This window comes from Nicotiana tabacum, chromosome 22 (assembly GCF_000715075.1).
Source record: "Nicotiana tabacum cultivar K326 chromosome 22, ASM71507v2, whole genome shotgun sequence".
In the NCBI taxonomy this organism is placed as follows: domain Eukaryota; kingdom Viridiplantae; phylum Streptophyta; class Magnoliopsida; order Solanales; family Solanaceae; genus Nicotiana; species Nicotiana tabacum.
The window spans coordinates 213,647,825-213,665,227 of NC_134101.1; positions in this window are offsets into that span (position 1 = coordinate 213,647,825).

Consider the following 17,403-nt stretch of genomic DNA (forward strand, 5'->3'; position numbering starts at 1 on the left):
GAACCAAAATCTGTCAATGAATGTAGACAGAGAAATGATTGGCCAAAATGGAAAGACGCTATCCAGGCATAGTTAACTTCACTTGGAAAACGTGAAGTCTTCGGACCCATAGTTCGAACACCTGAAGGAATAAAGCCAGTAGGGTATAAATGGGTTTTTGTGCGAAAATGAAATGATAAAAATGAAGTCATTAGATATAAAGCGCGACTTGTGGCACAATGGTTTTCCCAAAGGCCTGGAATTGATTATATGGAGACATATTCTCCTGTAGTGGATACTATCACCTTCAGGTATCTCATAAATATGGCAGTGCAAGAAAAACTTGATATGCATCTAATGGATGTTGTTACAGCCTATTTGTATGGATCATTAGACAACGGAATTTTTATGAAAGTACCTGAGGGATTTAAAGTGCCAGAAACATATAAAAGTTTTCGAGAAACTTGTTCAATAAAGCTTCAGAAATCTTTATACGGAGTGAAACAATGAGGTCGTATGTGGTACAATCGCCTGAGTGAATACCTGTTGAAAGAAGGGTACAAGAATGATCCAATTTGTCTTTGTGTCTTTATAAAAAGGTCTGGATCTGAATTTGTTATAATCGCCATGTATGTTGATGATTTAAATATCATTAGAACTCCTGGGGAGCTTCCAAAAAAAGTAGACTGTTTGAAGAAAGAATTTGAAATGAAAGATCTTGGAAAGATAAAATTTTGTCTTGGTCTACAAATTGAGTATATGAAAGATGGAATATTTGTCCATCAATCAACATACACCGAAAAGATTTTAAAGCGATTCTATATGGATAAAGCACATCCATTGAGTACCCCGATGGTTGTGAGATCACTTGATATAAAGAAAGATCCATTCCGACCTCATGAAAATGATGAAGAGCTTCTTGGTGCCGAAGTACCATATCTTAGTGCAATTGGGGCATTAATGTATCTTGCCAATAATTCCCGACCAGATATAGCTTTCTCAGTAAGCTTATTGGCAAGATTTAGTACTTCGCCAACACAAAGACACTGGAATGGTATTAAACATATATTCAGATACCTCCAAGGGACCATTGATATGAGTTTATTTTATTCAAATGAATCCAAGTCATCATTAATTGGTTATGCAGATGCAGGACATTTGTCTGATCCATAAGGTCGATCTCAGACAGGCTATTTATTTACAAGTGAAGGTACATTCATATCATAGCGTTCGACAAAACAAACTATGGTTGCTACTTCTTCAAATCATGCAGAGATAATAGTCATTCACGAAGCAAGTCGAGAATGCATTTGGTTAAGACCTATAACTCAACACATTCAGCAAACTGTGGTCTTTCTTCGAAAGAGAATATTCCAACAATATTGTATGAAGACAATGCTGCATGCATAGCTCAATTGAAAGGAGGATATATCAAAGGAGATAGAACAAAACACATTTCACCGAAATTCTTTTTCACTCATGATCTTCAGAAGAATGGTGAAATAGATGTACAACAAGTTCGTTCAAGTGATAATTTGGCTGATCTGTTCACTAAGGCGTTACCAACCTCAATATTTGAAAAGCTGATATATAAGATTGGTATGCGTCATCTTCGAGACATTAAGTGATTTTTCATCAGTGGGAGTAACTACACGCTGCACTCTTTTCCTTAACCAAAGTTTTGTCCCATTGGGTTTTCCTGGTAAGGTTTTTAATGAGGCAGCAAGCAATGCATATTATAAATAACTATGTACATCCCAATATTTTTTTTGTTAGTTTTTAATGAGGCACATTATCTTACATGGACATCCAAGGGGGAGTGCTATGAATAGTTTGTACATTGGATACTACTTTGGATACTACATTGATTGCTACATTGGATGTCAATGTTGTGAATAACTTAAAGATTAAATTTGCTACTTTATGTCCATCATCTTTACTTTTTATGCCTATAAAAGGTCATGTAATTGCAATGAAAAAATACACCAAAGTGAAAGAAGAAAACACTTCTCCCTTCTTTCTATCTCTTCTTATATACATTTTACTGCATTACTTTTATTTTATAACATATATGAACATATAGTAAAATATAAGCAAAAGTAAGCTAGTTGTTTTGAATGCCTTTGACTTTCTTTTATGCCTACTACTTACATTTATTTTTTTTATTTTTTTTGGTTTCCCACCCAGTGTCCAGTACTCGTATTAGAGCCCGACTATATCCAGATTCGCGCCGCGTAAGGCCTCATTCGGGGGGAAGCGCTCCCTACCAAGGATATTTTCATACCCAAGGCTCGAACTCAAGACCTTTAGTTAAGAGAAGAACAGTCTCATCTACTGTACCACAAGCTAGCCCAGATATCACCTCAGTCTCTCCCCTAAATTTCAGAATCATTCTGCTTCTTTTGATACATTATTTATCCAATTATATTTCATAATTTGTGTTTCTATAGCATAACAAGAGCCACAGTCAAAACTCACATACACAAATTTTATGGTTCGATATTTGTATATCTTCTCTACTGTAATCAAATGACATTATTAACTACTTAATTCAAATATTTTTTTTTAATCTGTAGAGTACATTTTCAAGTACTGAACGGTTTCTAATCATTTCCCTTAAAATTATAGTAGCTATTGAACGTTTCATATATTTTTCAACTAATAAATTCATAAGATATTTGATATTTAGTTCAAATGCAATCTTCCTAGATCCTTTGGAAGCAATTTCGCATTTCCTAGATTTGCAATCTGCAATTAGAGATTAAAAATCTTTATGAAAAGAAATAAATATGGAACTCCAACACCTAATGAGCTGGAACAGATATAAAAGAAGATCTCAAAAGTTACACTTCGCAATTTAATGTTTGTTCTAGTTTGAGGAAGTTGCTGTGAAATTGCATCTCGAACAAGTGTCGTATTTCTGCAACTCATTATGATTGCTTACAAGTTACAACTATTTTCAAGATTATATCCAATTTGAAGAAATATATAAATATGTTTAAAAAAGGGAGCCTTGCGGCAATAATAAATATTTTTTTATGTGACTTATAAGTCACGAGTTCGAGCCATAAAATTAACCAATAATACTTGCATAAGCTAGGTCGCCTGCATCAGAAAAGTTGTCCCATTCTCGAATTGCATAAATACAAAAGGTTTCGTGCATTTGTATATAATAGTATTAAACTTACATATACTCTATCTAAAAAGTATTAGATGAGCTATAGGCAATGCTAGAATCTATTTATCTACTTGATTTGGTTTTGCGAAATCTTCAAGTATAAAGAAGTGGGATTTGGGAGAGTGGATGGGGTATTAGAGTAGGAAACAATGATATGTTTGAAATTACCAAATTAAGAACGACAACATACACTTAGGTGAGAAAAAAAGGGACGACAACGTCGTAATTTAAAACAAAAAGAAAGAGAAGAAAAGGCAAAGCTGTGTTAGAAAATAAAAATGAGCAGTAATTAAAAAATATAAAAAGAAGTCAAAGCGGTTTGATAAAATGATTTAGAAAATTATAATGAGCGGTAGTTCATGACATAATATAAGGTAGTTTAGGAAAATAAGATGTTATAAAGCCAGCAAAAGCAACTTGTTGATTTTATTTTATTTTAAAAAAAGAAAAAGAAAAAAGCAAAGCAACTCATTGAAGAATCACAATATCCAAAAAAAAATTCCCGATAAAAAGAAGCTAATCTTTTTTGTTTGGGCCGAAAGCAAAGATAGCTTAATATAATAGAGCAATTTATGTAAAATACTTATTGAGCTTAAAATAATTACCCTTTCCTACTATTTGAAAACTATTTACAATATATAACTACCCAACAACAATAGCAGCAACCCAGTAAAATTTCACTAGTGGGGTCTGGGGAGGGTGGTGTGTACGCAGACCTTACCCCTACCCCAAAGGAGTAGAGATGCTATTTCCGAACGACCCTCGGCTCAAGAAAACAAAAGACAAAGGAGACAATATTAGTATCACCACAGAAATCATAGGAAAAGTAGGAACAACATGAAATCCAGAAGAAAGATGCAAAACAAAAGCGATAGCTAGTAAATAGGTCATGCACTGGAAAGCAAAATAGTAAGACACAACATTGCCACTAGCTATCTTAGACAAAACCCTACCAAACTAGTCTCACAAAGGTACGAAGTAAGTTAAGACTCAACTACCTACTAGCCTACAACCTTAATACTCGACCTCCACATCTTCTTATCAAGTGTCATGCCCTTGAAAATTTGAAGCTTCGCGATATCCTGCCTGATCACTTCTCCCCAATAGTTCTTAGGCCGCCCTCTACCTCTTCTCCCGCCCTCCACAGTCAGCCGCTCACACCTCCTCATCGGAGCATCTAGGTTTCTCCTCTTAACATGCCCGAACCATATGAGCCTCGCTTCCCACATCTTGGCATTAATAGGAGCCACATGCACCTTCTCCTGAATAACATCATCTCTAATCTTATCCATTCTAGTGTGCCCGCACATCCACCTCAACATCCTTATTTTTGCTACTTTCATCTTCTGGATATGTGAGTTCTTAACAGACTAACACTCAAGCCCATACATCATGTCCGGTCTAACCACCACTTTATAAAACTTACCTTTGAGTAACGGTGGCACTCTCTTGTCACACAAGACTCCAGATGCTAACCTTCACTTCATCCATCCTATCCCAATACAGTGTGTGACATCCTCGTCGATCTCCCCTCTCCCCTGGATAACCGACCCAAGATACTTGAAGCTGCCTCTACTTGGGATGACCTGTGATTCAAGCCTCACATATACGCCCACTTCCCCCGGCTCAACGCTGAACTTACACTCCAGGTATTCCGTCTTCATCTTGCTCAGCTTGAAACGCTTAGACTCGAGAGCCTGTCTCCAAACCTCCAGCCTCTCGTTAACACCAGTTCGCGACTCATCAATCAGAACTATTTCATCAGCGAATAGCATGCACCATAGCACCTCTCCTTGAATATGGTATGTTAACGCGTCCATCACCAGGGCAAATAAGAATGGACTGAGCACAGACCCTTGGTGTAACCCCATTAGAACCGGAAAACGGTCAGAGTCGCCTCCTACTATCCTAACCCGAGTCTTAGCCCCATCATACATGTCCGTAATCACCATAATCCAGGGAAGCGACATACTTTTTGCCTCCAAGCATCTCTAGAGAACTTCTCTAGGAACCTTGTCATACATTTTCTCAACACCATGTGCAGATCCTTCTTCATCTCTCTGTATAGTTCCACCAACCTCCTAACAAGGTGTATAGCTTCTGTAGTTGAACGACCCGGCATGAACCCGAGCTAATTATCGGATACAGACACTGTCATCATCACCCTCGCTTCTACCACCCTCTCCCACACTTTCATGGTATGACTCAGTAATTTGATACCCTATAATTGTTGCAACTCTGGATATCACCATTGTTTTTATATACTGGAACCTCTGCACTCCACCTCCATTTATCTGGCATCTTCTTCACCTTAAAAATAATATTAAATAACCCATTCAATCACTCCAAACCTGCTCTCCCCACACACTTTCAAAATTTCACCGGAATCTCGTCTGGCCCTGTCACTCTGCCCCTACTCATCTTATGCATAGCTCCCATGACCTCCTCAACCTTGATATGCCTGCAATACCTAAAGTCACATTGACTCTCGGAATGCTCCAATTTTCCTAGCACAATATCCCGATCTCCTTCTTCATTTAGAAGTTTATGAAAGTAAGTCTGTCATCTCCTCTTAATCTGGGCATCTTCCATCAATACACTACCATCTTCGTCCTTGATGCATCTCACTTGGTCCAAATCTCGATCCTTCCTCTCTCTCAACTTGGCCAATCGGAATAACTTCTTCTCCCCGCCTTTTTTCCCAGTTCCTCGTACATACGACCATAAGCCGCATTCTTAGCCTCCGTGACCGCCAACTTAGCTTCCTTCCTAGCTACCTTATACCTCTCCATGCACACTCGCCTCTCCTCTTCACCTATGCTCTCCACTAACTTCAGGTACGCCGCCTTCTTCACTTCTACTTTATCTTGGACTACTTCATTCCATCACCAGTCTCTTTTTTGCCCGTCAGAGACACCCGTCGAGACCCCAAACACGTCTCTCGCAGCCTCCCTTATACAGTCTGCTGTCACTGACCACATATTGCTCGCGTTACCACTGCTCCTCCAAGCTCCTATAGCCGATAACCGCCCCTCCAACTCTTGGGATTTACCCTTAGTTAAGGCTCCCCACCTGATTCTCGATCTTCCTCGAGCAGACCTTTTCCTCCTCCTTAACATTATACCAATGTCCATCACCAAGACCCTATGCTGCGTCGCGAGTTTCTCACCCGGAATCACCTTGCAATCCTTGCACAACCTCTGTCACACCTCCTGAGAAGGAGATAGTCAATCTAAGTCTTTGCCAGCGCATTTTAAAAAGTAACCAAATGCTCCTCCCTATTTGAAAAGCTAGAGTTCGCAATCACCAACCCAAAAGCCTTAGTGAAGTCCAAAAGCGAGGTACCTCCTCCGTTCTTCTCTGCAAAATCAAAGCCTCCATACACCTCGCCATAACAACCTGCGATCGATCTAATATGACCATTGAAATCCCCTTCTATGAACAACTTCTCAGCAGGCGGAACCTGGCGCACAATGTCATCTAACCCCTCCTAGAAGCGCCATTTAACTTCCTCATCTAGGCCGCATGCGGCGTATAGGCGCTAACGACGTTTAGGGTGCACTCTCCAACCACCAACTTAATAGTCATCAATCTATCATTCACTTATCTAACCTCAATCACAGACTCTCTAAGTTCCCTATCTACTAAGATACTCACTCTATTCTTACCTTTCTGGACTCCTGATTTCCATAGTTTATGCCCGTCCGCGTCCTTTGCCCTCGACCCTACCCACCTTGTCTCCTGGACACACGCTATATTGACCCTCCTCTTCTGATAGTTCTTCGCCAACTCAATAGACTTATCCGTCAATGTACCTACATTCCATGACCCAATTCTCAACCTATAGACACCCTTGTTCCCTTTACCTCCCTTGCCTCCCGCCCCACCCCTAACCCCTGCCTTACCTCACGCCCCACCCCCGCTTTCCCTGAGGACATGACCTCACTCGACCATCCTAGACCACAGCCACTATACCTATGGCAGATTAAGGGGAATCACTAACACACACAAGGCAATAGACCAAACTAGAAGAAGACAAGTTGTAACTACAGGAACACTAATACGGTGAATAAACTAATACGAACTAAGATGTCAGCAATTTAACTAACACAACAAAGGGAAACAGGAAAACGGGAGATACCAACTCTCGCGAGTAGAACCTGGGAATTGTCCTGGTATATACGACGATGTTGCGGCCACCTAGCACGTTCGCGTCCAACTCCCACCGCCCCTTGCTGGCACTCGCCCGGGTTGTTCTTTAATGTTTGCACACGCAAGTCCCGTTCGCAGCTAATAGCCACATGCCCTAACCTAAAATATACACAAAACACCACGAAGCAAACAAAGGAAGAAGGGGTTGTCACCGCTACTACTGGTGAGGCCTCACCCGTAGCAAAAGAGCGCAAAAAAGGATGAAATAAAACCTTATGTTGATTTAAAAAACAGTCAATAATGAATAAAAAGGCCGTTTTATGATAAACTTAGTAAAATAAGAAATCAAAGATCTTCACTAAGTTCTTCACAAAAAACAGAAACCAAAGTTAGGATATTTCGATATAAAATGTTTGTTTTAACAGAGATTGCAGAAATACATCGAATCTAAACTACTACTATATTGAATTAATTACCTGGAGCAGACGATCCAAATCCAAAAGGGTCTATGGTTAAAAGAGGGGAAACGAAGAATAAACGGGAAGGGTACTGCCCAATTAAAACTAATTACTCTTACCTACCATCCATCCCAATTTTTTTTTTTTTAATCATATGGCTTAGCTTAGCTTGATTTGGCTTGACTTTGTATGACTTTGCTGTTAAATATTTTTCCCTGCATGGGTATTTGCTAAACTTTCCCAACTTAGTATCAGGTAAATTTTACAGATGATCATTGTCGCACCTCCTTTTTACCGCGCCCGCGGGGAGCGTGGGGAGTTTTCTCCAATTGAAGGACAGTCGAAATGAGATTTGTTTATTTGTTTTAGAGTCGCCACTTGGGAATTTTAAGGCGTCCCAAGTCACCAATTATAATCCCTGAATCGAGGAGAATATGACTCTATTTATTATTCTGCGAACCAGAAATCCTGAGTAAGGAATTCTGTTAATTCGGAAGAAGGTGTTAGGCATTTCCGAATTCCGTGGTTCTAGCACGGTCGCTTAACTGTTTTTATTATTGGCTTAATTATCTTGATTTTTATTAAATATTTTTTATTACGTGATTTTTCTACCGCTTTTACTTATTGTGGTTAAGAACCCTTCTTTGAATCGAATTACGCGTACGTATATTCGTGTTATAAATTTAAAAAATGCGGAATTGTGTCACGCGTACGTGTACACAATAACTTTTGATAATATATTTATTGAGTAATCATTTTTCGAAATTGTGTCGAATCAAAAATATTTGTTTTTTTTTCTGAATAGTGAACCGTACATCTCGGTTTTTTATGAAATTGATTTAACGCCTTTGAAAAAATCCTTTTATTAAATATTCGTTCGAAATTGCGCGTATGCATAATCCAAATTTTTTGCTTTTAAAAATATAATCAGGGTACGCGAACGTATCCCTAATCGCGTGACATATTTGTAATGATATTATGGAATTTCCACAAAAATATTTGTTATATCACGAGAAATCTCGTTTTAAGATACTCTTTAATTTTTTTTTTTTGAAAAGAATCCACAATTTATTAAATGTTGACCATTGATTATAATTTCCGAATATAAATTATATTCATTCTAATTATTCAAATTCAAAGGACAGAATAAAAATATGATTAATACTATCTTTAAAACAAATATGACATTATATATATATATGCCAAGGAATAAATTACATATGAAACTAAAAATGAATGATTCATAAAGGAAGGAAATATTTTCCAAGAATTTTCATTATTACTTGATGCAAATTCTATTTTTTTTAATTACCATTGATTTAAAGTGTAGCCATTTGTGTATATACAACTCAACTTATTTTTATATACTCGTTTTAATCTTAATAGATGAAATTAATTTACTTAGTTATGTCTATGATTGAGTTAGGATAGATATAGATATAATCAAACCAATTTGATTCTCAATCTATGTGAATTATTACTAACTATTAATTTTCACATTGTATAAGTTCCTAAGCCCTTTATTACTTAAGAAAGAGAACAAGTCTTGTTGACTTAATAAAATGATATTGCATACAATATTACTTACTATATTTGACATTTTTGAACATACGGATTATACTAACGCATCTTTCAACTATAAATTATGAACATAACCGATGTTATGCCAAAAGATGGCAAATTGCAGCTAATCATCATCTAGCTTTAAACAACCACTAATTAACTAACAAGATAACTAATAGCATATTTTCTTTGATAATGCTATATTATGCCATACCTTTCTAACAATACCATGAAGTGTAAATAAAAACCAACTTTCTACCATATTTCCTATTTACACAACTCATAGATAACTAAACTAATGAAATTTGACATGGATATCATTATTACAAAGTTTTATATGAATTTCGAAATAAGACAATTAACTTGTAGCCATCGAGTCGGACTTACTACTGGTTAACCAATATGAAACTAAAGCTGAAATTTTCAACTAAAGAACTCAAATGAGTAGATGACAGTATTACAATTCAAACTCTATTTATCTATCATGTTGAATCTCTTTCCAACATAAAATTTAAAAGACATGTACCTGAAAATGAAGGTAGGAGGAGTAAGTTTCAGCAGTAGCAGCAGTAACAAAAACAGTAGAATATACTGATAACACAGTAAAATCTGAACAAGAATAGGATTCGAAGAGCCCAGATGCACAGTAAAGTACTTTTAAGAAACACTTCGGATTATAACTGAACAGTGGAATCACATAAAGTTGAACAGATTCAACAAAAAAAAAATTCAGATTTCAGTTTTTCTTCAGTTTCAAATTCAGTTTGTTTCTGATTTTCTGTTTCTGCTGCTGTATCTGTGTGTGAGTGTGTATGTGAGTGTTCTATTTTCTGTTTCCTTCCTTTAAAATCTCAGCCCTCAAAATCTTTTAAAAAAATTCTCTCTTAAAAATTCTCTCTGAAAACCCTTCCAAACTCTCCTCCAGTCTGCCTCTAAATCAGTCCAGCTCCCTGTATTTATACAAGTCTGTCCCTTTTTTTTTAAGTGCTGCCTGGACCCCCTTTTTGTTATCTAAGGCAGATTTTCCCTTAAAATCTGCCACTGAACTGCTTTTTCTTATTCAAACAGCACTAAGGATACCTTTACTTTATTTTCAGCCCCTCCACTTCCTTTGGTTTCCTATTATCCTATTAGATTAACAGCCACTAACATTCCACTTCCAGCACACTAGCCCTAACACTGTTTTTTATTGTTTCATTCCCAGAAATGCCCTGAACTCCTACTGTTATTACTGCCCATTAATACAAGATCAAAATCTATTATGAAACAGATTTAAAAATCTGTCCAAACCTAATTATCAACCTGATTTAAAACAGCTAATACCAATTCTCTTAATCAAACAAACATTCTGTCTTTACATATTATGCTAAACAGGGAAATGCAATAGCTGATGTACAAGAGCTAAATTCAGATTGATCACTGAACTTGCATCCAAACATATTAACAATACATAGAACTCCAAAGAACATTTCAACTGAAATTCAAAATCGAACAAAGAGCAACAAATGCAGGAACACTGTCAGTATTGACACTGCCCTGAACTTAATGTTCACAAATCATATATAACACCTACTTGATGAATTTACTGATTTATAAACATGATTTAATTGGCAAGTATCAATCAGTAGGCTGTTTACAACATTTGTCCATAATTGGCCTAAAATAATAGAAGCAGACTGTTTTTTTATTATCTTTATCATAAATGAGAATTCATAATATAACTAATCGACGAACTTAATCGAGTCGATTACTTACATTATGAACAATCACAACCAATAGGAACAATTCACATTCTGATCAAGTAGATAGGTAAGAAACAGAAATGACAGAATTAATCAAAACACAAATATAAAAAATTGACAAGCTATTAATACGGACAACAATACACGTAGAATACACAAGATAAATAGAAAAATACCTCTGAACTTTAATTTTATTCTGACTCGAACTCAACTTGGATTTCGGATTTTTTGTTTGAAATCAAACTGACCTTAGTCGAAGTATTTTCCACTGAAAATACTTCGACTAAGGTCGATTAAACCTCAATCTTCATCATAATCTGAACCGAATCCGGAAGTTTGGTATTTTTAGGGTTCTTAAAAACTCGATTTGGGATTTAACCATTTCTGGTCAGATTCGAGAAGAACCAAACATGACACAATGGTGAGGGTAGCCTAGGGGTCATTTGGTGTTAGTTTGAAACGGATCTGAGTTCATCTTTGTTTGGTCCGAATCTTCAAAAGAAGATTCGAGAAGTTCAGAGCTGATTCGAACCAAACTAACTTCAGATCCATAACAAGGGTTGTTAGGGGAAGCCATGGTGTTAATTTGGGGCTGATTGGTTTAGATCAAGTTTTCAGGCCAACCTTCGATTTAAGATTCGAAGAGTTGGGGCCTGATTCGAAGGAAACTAAGGTCGGATTCGTGTAGGGGAGGTTCAGGAGGTCCTAGGGTGTTAAGTTGGTAACCGGCGGCGTTGATGCCGCCGGGTTTCAGGCGAAGGGGAATAGGGGCGGCTAGGGTTAGGGGTCTGTTTTGGAACGATGATGAACAGGAGCGGAGAGGGGGGGGGGTGTTCAGTTAGGGGCTGGGTAGAGGCTTGGGATTTATATAGGGGTGGGGTGGACTGGTATCGTCCGTTGGATCAAGTAGAATGGATGGCTGAGATCTACTCACTTAACCAAACGGTGTCGTTTGGTTTAGGTTAGGGGGACGGGTTGAACCGGGTATCGGATCGGGTAAGGGTCTTGGGTTAGGGTGATGAGATCTTGGCCGTTGGTTGGATTTAATCCAACGGCCCTTGATAAGGGGTAACCAAACGACGTCGTTTGATTCTGTTTTGAATTGGACCGGACATGGTCATTTGGATTGGGCCTGATTTTGTTTAGAAAATTTGGCCCAGATCCGTTTTTTGCCCACTTAATTCCATTCTTTTTAATTTCCATTTTAATTCTTCAATTATTAAAAATAAAAAAAATTACTCCTTCAAAATATTAATCAACCTTTAACAATTTAACACATAGACAAAAATATTAATCACATAGTGAAGCATTAAAATTAGAACAAACGCATATTTTTGTAATTTTATTTAAATTAACTTAATTAAATGCATACTTAAATCCTAAATATGCATGAAACATGTATTTTTATTTTAATTTTGTTTAATTATAACCAAGCAAACATTTTACGGACATAAACAAATATTTAACACCACGCAAATTCAGAAATTACACAGTAAAAGAAATTTATTTTGATTTATTTTGGAGTAATTTTTCGTAAGGCAAAAATCACGTGCTCACAGCTGCCCCTCTTTGTGCGGAAACTCGAAGAGTTTTTGTACAAAGATAAAGTGAGCGGACACGAGCGATTTTTGCCCGTTCGAATACTCCGTGGGAAGCATTTTTAGAAAGATTTGACCGAACCTCTGCTTCAAAGGTTTCCTACATATCCTTGGCTAAAAAGGAATCAGGTCAATGTAGTTCGGGAAGTTTTGGGTAGCTGGGACTACCGTGGGACTGTGATGTTACTGCTGCTTCGTGCTGTTTTTACTGCTTGCTGACCTCCTTATTACACCTTACTTTAAAGGAAATACAAAATTAAACTAGACTATGGTACATGAATTATAACATCTTATCTAGATCATGCTCTTGCGTTTCTTGTTGTCTTGATATCTGGGTGACTCTTGGGCATTGGTCTTATTCCGTATTCCTTTTGGAACTTTTGTTGTTTCTTGTTGGGGATTTTGTTGGACTCCTCTGCTTTATTGATTCTAAGTGTGCTCCTTTTTCATATGAGCGGGCTTTTGATTTCAACACTTCAATTGCATTCCCTCGTTCTTCAGGTGGGTGCCTCGACTGCTTCTTTTCTTTCTTCATCCTCATTTTCCAGGTGGACGCCTGATTTCTTCTTTTTCTCATCCTCATTCTCCAGGTGGACGCCTGACTTCTTTAATTCTCATCCTCATTCTCCAGGTGGACGCCTGACTTCTTTAATTCTTTCATCCTCATTCTCCAGGTGGACGCCTGACTTCTTCAATTCTCATCCTCATTCTCCAGGTGGACGCCTGACTTCTTTAATTCTCATCCTCATTCTCCAGGTGGACGCCTGACTTCTTTAATTCTTTCATCCTCATTCTCCAGGTGGACGCCTGACTTCTTCAATTCTCATCCTCATTCTCCAGGTGGACGCCTGACTTCTTCAATTCTTATCCTCATTCTCCAGGTGGACGCCTGAACTTCTTCTTTTCTCATCCTCATTCTCCAGGTGGACGCCTGACTTCTTCTTTTCTCATCCTCATTCTCCAGGTGGACGCCTGACTTCTTTAACTCTCATCCTCATTCTCCAGGTGGACGCCTGACTTCTTCTTTTCTCATCCTCATTCTCCAGGTGGACGCCTGACTTCTTCTTTTCTCATCCTCATTCTCCAGGTGGACGCCTGACTTCTTCAATTCTCATCCTCATTCTCCAGGTGGACGCCTGACTTCTTCAATTCTCATCCTCATTCTCCAGGTGGACGCCTGACTTCTTCTTCTTTACCAGGTATTTCCTGACACAAATATTGTCTTTGCCCCTGTTTTAAATCAAAGAAAACTTCGTTAGTTTAAAGCAGGGTGGTTAACTGGGGTATTCTTGCCGATGGTGAGGCTTCTCTTCGTCTCTTTTTTTTTTCTCATCCTCATTCTCCAGGTGGACGCCTGACTTCTTCTTTTCTCATCCTCATTCTCCAGGTGGACGCCTGACTTCTTCTTTTCTCATCCTCATTCTCCAGGTGGACGCCTGACTTCTTTAATTCTCATCCTCATTCTCCAGGTGGACGCCTGACTTCTTCTTTTCTCATCCTCATTCTCCAGGTGGACGCCTGACTTCTTCTTTTCTCATCCTCATTCTCCAGGTGGACGCCTGACTTCTTCTTTTCTCATCCTCATTCTCCAGGTGGACGCCTGACTTCTTCTTTTCTTATCCTCATTCTCCAGGTGGACGCCTGACTTCTTCAATTCTTTCATCCTCATTCTCCAGGTGGACGCCTGACTTCTTCAATTCTCATCCTCATTCTCCAGGTGGACGCCTGACTTCTTTAACTTTACCAGGTATTTCCTGACACAAATATTGTTTTTGCCCCTGTTTTAAATCAAAGAAAACTTCGTTAGTTTAAAGCAGGGTGGCTGGCTGTGGTATTCTTGCAGATAGTGATGTTTCTTTTCGTCTCTCTTTATTGCCTTGGAATGATTGAAAAGACTGTTTTGTCTTTGTAATTGAGCCTTGACTATAGGATTCCCCTCTGTGTGTTTTCCTTCAAAACCTTTCAACTGTAATTATGTGCCTCTTCTGACTTTGCTGATCCACTTTTGATTTCATCTTTCTTACACCCGTATTTTATCTCCCACCTTTCGTGGCTATATTTTGTAACCTTGAATCTTGGTAGTATACCTTGACATTCCTTCTTATTTGTTTGGAATAAAACTTATCTCAAAGCTTGGAGAAAGTAAGATTATTAGTAACGAAATACGCTGATTTCGACAATTATAGAATGAAAAGAAAAATCCATTTTTTTTTTGGATGACTGTTGGAAAAGGAATAAAGGACTTATCTGATTGGAATTACTGGCACCAATGATCAGGGTGTGCATTTCGGATTAATCAACCCAGTCTTTTAATCAATCTCCTCTCAATTGTCTCAAGGAGTTTTCACCGATAAATTTTCCTCGTTTTTTCACTTCTTCACTTCCTTTTCGCCTTATGGTGCCTGTGTGGGTTTTCACCTATAAGACTCTCTCATTTTACTTTTCTCTCAACTTCCGTCGCCTTATGGTGCCCGTGTGGGTTTTCACCTATAAGACTCTCTCATTTTACTTTTCTCTCAACTTCCGTCGCCTTATGGTGCCCGTGTGGGTTTTCACCTATAAGACTCTTTCATTTTACTTTCTTTCCTTGTTTGTACCAGAGTGTTATGAACCACTTCATTTGCTTGCCTCAGCATTTTTCTAAGATTGATCGAAAGGTCTTTTTGGTATTAAGGTTAGGAATGGAAAAGGTATTAAAAGCTAAATAGCTTTGGTATGAGTTTAAAATTACAACTCTTGGAATCTTTTCTTATTTCCAATACAATTCCTGCCCCAGCTTCTTGATTGGGGTCTCTTAATATTTCTTTTCCGTGCACATTGTGCATGTTGTGCACCCTATGACCGAGCCGTGAGGCACCTACGTATCCTTCTTTGAGGAATCAGGTCAAACGTAGTTCACTCCATAATAGTGAAGATTTTGATCTTTTTTTTTTCAAGAGAGGGTAGGAAAGAAACAAGTATGGCTCAAAGGGGAAGCAAATGGTATAGTGTTTGGATAGCAGAGTAAATTGCCTTTGTCATTTCAATCTTCGAAATAGTGCTAAATACAAACATTCAAAAAGTTATGCATATTATCTTTTTACCGCGTCAGAATTGATCGCCATATCTATGCATTTGCCTTCAATATCTGTTAAACATAGTGCACCATTCGATAATACTCTGGTCACAATGAATGGTCCTTGCCAATTCGGAGCAAATTTGCCTTTTGCTTCGACCTGATGTGGAAGAATGTGTTTCAGCACATGCTGACCTACTTCAAACTTCCGGGGACGCACCTTTTTGTTGTATGCTCTTTCTATTCTTCTTTGATATAATTGACCATGGCATACTGCGGTCAATCGTTTTTCGTCAATCAAGTTTAACTATTCTAGACGGGTTTTGACCCATTCATCATCATCAATCTTTGCTTCGGCGATGATCCGAAGGGAAGGAATCTCAATTTCTGCAGGAATTACTGCTTCAGTGCCGTATACCAACAAATAAGGAGTTGCTCCTACTGAAGTGCGAACGGTAGTGCGGTATCCCAATAAAGCAAATGGTAATTTTTCATGCCATTGTTTTGAACCTTCTACCATTTTCCGAAGTATCTTCTTTATGTTTTTGTTGGCTGCTTCTACTGCTCCATTCGCCTTGGGCCTATATGGGGTAGAGTTACGATGTGTAATCTTAAACTGTTGACATACTTCTTTCATTAAGTTGCTGTTGAGATTAGCACCGTTATCTGTGATGATCACCTTCGGGATTCCGAATCGACATATGATATTTGAGTGGACAAAATCGACCACAGCTTTCTTGGTTACTGATTTGAATGTCTTGGCCTCAACCCATTTGGTAAAATAATCAATAGCTACCAGAATGAATCTGTGTCCATTGGATGCTGCCGGCTCAATTGGTCCAATCACATCCATGCCCCAAGCAACGAAAGGCCATGGTGCCGACATTGTGTGCAACTCGGATGGTGGAGAATGAATCAAATCTCCGTGTATTTGGCATTGATGGCACTTGCGTACAAAACTGATACAATCTCGCTCCATGGTAAGCCAATAGTAACCAGCTCGGAGGATTTTCTTTGCCAACACATATCCACTCATGTGGGGTCCGCAAACTCCTGAATGTACTTCAGACATGACAGCTGTAGCTTGTCTGGCATCTATGCATCTTAATAATCCAAGATCTGGTGTTCTTTTATACAAAACTCCTCCGCTTAAGAAGAATCCATTTGCTAATCGCCTAATGGTCCTCTTTTGGTCTCCTGTGGCTTGTGCGGGATATATCCCCATTCTGATATACTCCTTGATGTCGTGGAACCATGGTTCACCATCAAATTCTTCTTCAAACATATTGCAATAAGCGTGCTGATCATGGACTTGAATATGTATTGGATCTACATAAGCTTTATCCGGATGGTGCAACATTGATGCTACGGTAGCCAATGCATCGGCAACCTCATTATGGATTCTTGGAATATGTTGGAATTCCACTGATTGAAACCGCTGACAAAGATCATGTAGACATTGCCGGTACGGGATGAGCTTTAAGTCTCGGGTCTCCCATTCTCCTTGAATTTGATGTACCAAAAGATCTGAATCTCCCATGACTAAGATTTCTCGGATACCCATGTCTGCAGCTTGCCTTAACCCCAAAATGCAAGCTTCGTATTCAGCCATATTATTGGTGCAATAAAATCGTAATTGAGCCGTAACAGGATAGTGATGCCCTGTTTCAAAAATGAT